Source organism: Oryzias melastigma, linkage group LG13 (genome assembly GCF_002922805.2).
Source record: "Oryzias melastigma strain HK-1 linkage group LG13, ASM292280v2, whole genome shotgun sequence".
In the NCBI taxonomy this organism is placed as follows: Eukaryota; Metazoa; Chordata; class Actinopteri; order Beloniformes; family Adrianichthyidae; genus Oryzias; species Oryzias melastigma.
In genome coordinates, this window is record NC_050524.1 from 31,396,081 (window position 1) to 31,402,490 (window position 6,410).

Consider the following 6,410-nt stretch of genomic DNA (forward strand, 5'->3'; position numbering starts at 1 on the left):
GCTCACCATTTTTGTTGCACCTGTTACGATCCCAGTAGGCAAAGCAGCCTCAGTCTGGGGGCTAAGGATGCCTAATGAGTTATAACTAACAAAAAGAAACAAAGAAAGGCTGCAAATAAAGACTGCCAAGGTCCAACTCAGAAATAACATAACAAAACCTAGCAGGACTGCTGAGGAAATAAAGGAGGGAAATGCAAAAATCAAACAAACCAGCACAACTCAAACTCAAAGACCTGCTGCTTCTCAACCTCCTGCTCTGCTCTGCCTGCTTCCTCTATGAGGGCCTCCTCTGGTTTAAAAAGGCAGCAGGTGTTAACCAGAATAACGTCCCCACCTGTCAGGTAAGCAGAAAGACAGACAAGGGATGAAGCACATCAGCAACTATAACAGCAATGCAAATGTTAGGTTGGAGTGTGAGGACCTTTAAGCTATTGAGAGATAGTGTAAACAAAAATATGATGGGACATGAGTGCAGGCTTACTTTAGCCCAACAGTCCATAACTCAGAGGAAAATTTTTGATGAACACCTGCTGCTCTGCAGAAACTATGTCCTAGAAAACAGCACAAGTTTTTGAAACGAAAGAAGCCATGACTCAACTTTAAGACATCAGATGTATGAGTAACTTCATTCATGAGTAATATCTCTATGTTAAGGGTTTAAACAATATAATTCCATTTCAAATGTGATCAAATATTTTCCTTGTCTGTCATGATAACTGCAACCTGCTTATTTGGTTTGGTTGCTTATTAGGTTGGAAGGAATGCAAGAGTCAATAATAAGTGAAAATAACCTGTCCGATGGGAATAACCAAAAAAGATTCAAGTGCAGCAAGAGATTAATCTGCAGCAGGAGCTATTCTCCTAAGAAGAGAAGAAAACATGTTCAGAACTTTATAACCACCAGCACTGATGTAGATGAAATTCATAATAATATAGATTGCTGCTACAAAGAAACAAGTGGTATCCCACACATTTAAGAAACTGTGGGGTCAGTGAACTCATATCAATGGATTAAAGACAAAGATGAGGAAATCCACTCATTAAAAGAAAATAGGAGTTTCCTTTTGCCAAAGAGCAGGAAAACAGAGGGAGGAAAGTGGGTTGATTTTTTTTTCCCACCCAGTTTTAGCAGCAGAAAGATTTCTTGGATTAAACGTGCCTGTTCGTTATACTTCCTAACAGCTTGAACAATTTAAAGAACTTGCTGGGAAGATTTGGGGCAAAGAGGCTGAGTCAAAAAGTTCTCCAGCAAAACTCTGAGTTTATTGAAGGAATGTGAAATTGAAGACGGGCATGCGTTATTCATCCATGGCTTCAAGCTCTCAATAATCAATGAAGATAATGGATCGGAATATATGAACCACAGGGAACCAATCACAGCAGAGTTTTCTATTAGAGGAAGTTTTTCAGTGTGAGAAGCTGAAGGAAGGAGAGAAGTTGCTCCTGCCAATTTATCCTCCGTATGACTATAGGCAACTTTGCCTGATCCTGACAAAATCTCCAACTGATATACTCTCAATTATCCATTTACTTTCGTATTTCATTAAATTCTTAAACAAAACAAAAAGCTTGTTTTATAACCAAGTGTATGAATGTGAGTGTGAATGGGTGAATGGGTCTGTGACTGTGAAGCGCTTTGTGCCCTCGAAGGAGGGTAGAAAGTGCTATCCAAGTATACGCCATTTACCAATTACCAAGGTAGTCAAAAGAACTGGATACTCAATTGATATACAGTAGTGTCATTTAATTATACTTTTTCTGTATTATGGCTTCCTGGCTGAGGCCATCTATAAATCTGTCTTCTTCCGCTCATCCGGGACTGGGTCGCGGGGTCAACAGTCTAAGCAAAGATGCCTAGACTTCCCTCTCCCCGACCACTTCCTCCAGCTCCTCTGGGGGAACTCCAAGGCATTCCCAGAGGGTCAGGCATGTCCTGGGCCTTATCCAGGGAATCCACCCAGTGACAGGCCTGGAACACCTCCCTGGAAAGGAGCCCAGAAGGCATCTGGCTCTGCACGACATGGGGGAGAAGCATCTACTCCGAGCTTTATCCGAGAGACTGAGCTTCTCACCCTATCTCCAAGGAAGCGCCCAGCCAACCTATGGAGGAAACTAATTTCATCAGCTTGTAGTCGGTATCTCGTTCTTTCTTTCATGACCCAGAGCTCATGACCCTAGGTGAGTGTTAGGACAAAGATTGACCAGTAAATTGAGAGCTTTGTTTCTGGCTCAGCTTTCTCTTCACCACAGTGGACCAGTGCAGCGACCGCAAAACGGCGGACACCGCTCCAATTCGCCTGTGGATCTCAGACTCCAATCTCCCCTCACTCATGAACAAGAGAAACCGAGAGAGGACAAACTACCTCTCTCCAGTCGAGAACCATGACCTCAGACATAGAGGGGCTGACCCTCATCCTAGTCGCTTCCCACTCAACTGCAAAGCACTCCAATAGATCCCGAAGGTCCTGGCTCTATGAAGCTAACTGGACAACATCATCTGCAGAGAGCAGAGATGAAATCCTGTGGTCCCCAAACCAGATTCACACCAGATTTGTTTCGAAGCAGACTCCCTAATAAGCTTTCAATTAGAGGTCTACATTTTATGATCATTTTTGTTTATGTATTTTTAAAAAGTAGCCACTTTAATTGGTGTTTTTGTGTAATGAACCCTGCTTTTTAAATGAAATGATTCAACACACTTGTGACTATTGACTAACACAGTGAATGGTTGAAGTAAAGAGTGTGCTTTAGGGTTCTTCACAGTTTTCTCCACAGGTGTGCTGGGTGCTAAATGCCTGAGTTACCTGATCTAAGTCCTTTGGAAAATAACTTCCAGTGATTTCCTACATTTATGATCTGTTTGCATTTGAATGCCAGAGCTTCCTTGTACATTTTTTTCACAAAATACATGGTTTAATAAAGCAAAATATTTTATTGCTCCGAAAATAAATAAAACGTGTTTTTCATGACCTGTAATGTCAGATTGCAAAAAATTGATGTGAAGACAAAAGACGTAATTTCACTTCCTCTGTCCTCCATCAATAGATGAGACAAGATGGGACTTTAGTTTTCCCAATAGAAGTGATATGAGTGTTTTTCTTCAGGTGAATTGGTTGTCATTTGACAGACGAGTGTATCTTCAATAACTTACACATTAAAAATGAAAAAGAATCCGAAAACGAGCATTAACTCAGTTCAGAGGATTTAGTTCAACACATTTTTAGGGTTTTTGATGTACAGTTGGGCTGGTAGTACAACTACCAGAGTGTTCACTATAACAGCAAAGGAACATTATTTTAAGACAAAAGATTGACAGGAATACATCTGTCTACACTGAACACAGAAACAACAATTATAGGCTAAGACTAAGTATAGGGAATTTGCTTTGTATGAATGAAGTTATGAAAAGAAATGGATGCTACAGTGTTTATTGAAACATTTGAGATATTCATCAAATATTTTTCACATTAACTTTTAATATCCAGTAGCATTGAAAAACAGAAACCCCATTGTAACATGACCCACATTATTGATCTATTCTAGACATATGTAATTCTTGACTTTAAATTAAGACTATTAATAACACATTGTTCATGACCTACATTTTTGTTTAAAAAATCAACATGGGACTTTTTTTATATGAATGTAATAAAATAAAGATTGGGGTTTCATCACTAATAACTTCAAAACAGCCTCCAGAACAACAGAGAACCTCGTTCAGTTTTTTTCCATGACTCCCTGAGTGACAAATAAAAGAATGATACATTACAGCAATATTTTATTTACAGTATTTCACTCAACAAAGAGCTTCAGACCTGTGTGCAACAGCCACAAGAGCACAAAACAACACATTTAACAATGTCTGCCAGCACAAAGACACATTTCTCCTTCATAACATCTCAGCTGTTCAGACCCATAAGGACACTGAATTGGTTCGGTCTGACAGTGATAAAGAGCAACACACTTCAGTGACTTCAGTGAGGTGAATGACTACAGCTAAGTTTGTGAGCTAAATTCCAATCAATGCTAGAATATTATTTTAGGCCAATGTTTACAATGGGTAGTTCTGCCATCTCCATCAACAAGCTTGTGGGGTCCAGATGACCCCACTTTTAATGTAGACATGCCTAGGATAGCACAAGGGTTAACCTACCTTTGTCACAACTGCCCTTATGGGTGGACACGGGCTGTCTGCGGGTAAAAAATTGTCAAACCTGTGCAAGATTTAGAAGTGGTTAACATGACAAACCAAAGTCTGACGCTATGTTTCCATTGTGTGAAAATTGCTCAAATTGGATTTGCGTTTTTATTATTGCTTACTGTAAACATGTCAATTTAGGAAAAACTTGCATTAATCATAAAAATTTTTGCGTTTGGAGGTGATGGTTTTTGAAGTGTATCCAAATTGACATTTTGCAAAACTGCAATAGAAACACTTTTGTTTTCAAATTAAAGGAGCCATAACATTAAAAATAAACTATTTGAGCTTTTAAGTGTATTATACTGCTCATCCCTCTCTATAAACAATTACTAAGTGGTATTTTGATCCGTTCACGCAATCTTCTAATCTTCTAAAAACCTGCTACACTCTCAACAGCAGCCCCTCCCATACCCACGAAAATGAGCAGGTTCTCACATGCTTACATCACAAGTTGAGAAGCGCCCCTCCAGGAAGAGTCTGCTCCACCCCAAGGCTAACACAAACACTTTCTCTGCAAAGCTGGCAATGATCAGCTATATTTGCAAACCCCCAACTCCATTCGTGTGCAGTAGTGCAGACGCCAGATGTTTAACTTTTAGTTTTCCAAAGGTAATATATGATCATATATGTGGATATTGTTTTCTCTGAAAGACTTAAGTAAAGCATTGGTATGGCCTGTTTAATTAAGTCGCATGACCAAGAGTGACTGCACCACTGCACCACTGCACCACAAGAGGTTCCAAAACGTCACATCAAAAGTTGAGCGAGCCATGAGGAATTGTTGGATCCACAGCTCCTCTGTAAAATCCCAACCCACGATTTCCCAAAATCTCTTCATCCGTAGTCGTTCCCACGTAGCCCGCTGCTCCATGGACTGAAAAAGACGGCGTTATCTCCTTTGATAGATGATAATGAGCGCTAGTGTCGTGGTAGAAATGTGAAAGTTTCTGCTATAAATCAAAGTATCGTTCACATTCTTCACCATGTTTTTGAATGACTTGTCATGTGAGTTGGGTCTGTGTTTATTCGCATAATTATGATTTAATGGAAACAGTGTAATAGGGAATTTCTTTTTTTTTTACCTATCTAGAATTTCAATAAAAGGTTTGTGTATGTATAATAGAAACATAGCTACAGACTGTTCAGTGAACTCCTGGAGAAAATAATTTTCATGCAGACTATTTTCTACGAGCAGTAAGGAGCCAGTACTCACGCCATGCTAACAAGTGGAATGTGGCGTTAGGGCACGACACCATCATAAGTTCATAATACTTTACAATAGAATGGACCAGAGGTGTCCATACTTTTTCCAAAAATATGTGAGGGGCAACCCATTTATCTGACATTTTTTTTAACTATTTTAATAACACTACATTTAAATGAACTATTTATTGAACATTATAGCTGCATGCTTTTTATTTCATGCCAAAAGAAAAAAAACATATTTTTTACCAAAATCCCTGTGAATTTGCCAATTTTCACACTGTTCATTCCCAGTTAGCAAGTTGTAGATGTTATGTCTCGTCTATTCTTCTTCATGGTGAATATAAAAATGTAATTTAGCCAACCACAATCAAGAAATGTACACACAGTTTTTAGAATATGTTAAAATTATATTGATTTTAGGGCTGCACGGTGGCGCAGTGGTTAGCGCTCTTGCCTCACAGCGAGAAGGCCCCGGTTCGACTCCCGGCTGGGACCTTTCTGTGTGGAGTTTGCATGTTCTCCCCGTGCATGCGTGGGTTTTCACCGGGGACTCCAGCTTCCTCCCACCGTCCAAAAACATGCTTCATAGGTTGATTGGTGACTCTAAATTGCCCCTAGGTGTGAATGTGAGAGTGAATGGGTGTGTGATTGAGGCCCTGTGACAGACTGGAGACCTGTCCAGGGTGTACCCCGCCTTCGCCCATCAGTAGCCGGGATAGACTCCGGCACCCCCGCGACCCCGAAAGGGAAGCAGCGGTCAAGAAGATGGATGGATGGATGGATGGATGGCTCTTAAAGTAGATACATGCTGCTTTGCTAGCACAGCAATGCAGGAATGTGCATCTTGGCCACACATATTACGTGTTGACCCCAATCCATCCATCCATTCCATCCATCTTCTTGACCGCTTCTTCCCTTTCGGGGTCGCGGGGGTGCCGGAGTCTATCCCGGCTACTGAAGGGCAAAGGCGGAGTTCACCCTGGACAGGTCGCCAGTCTGTCTC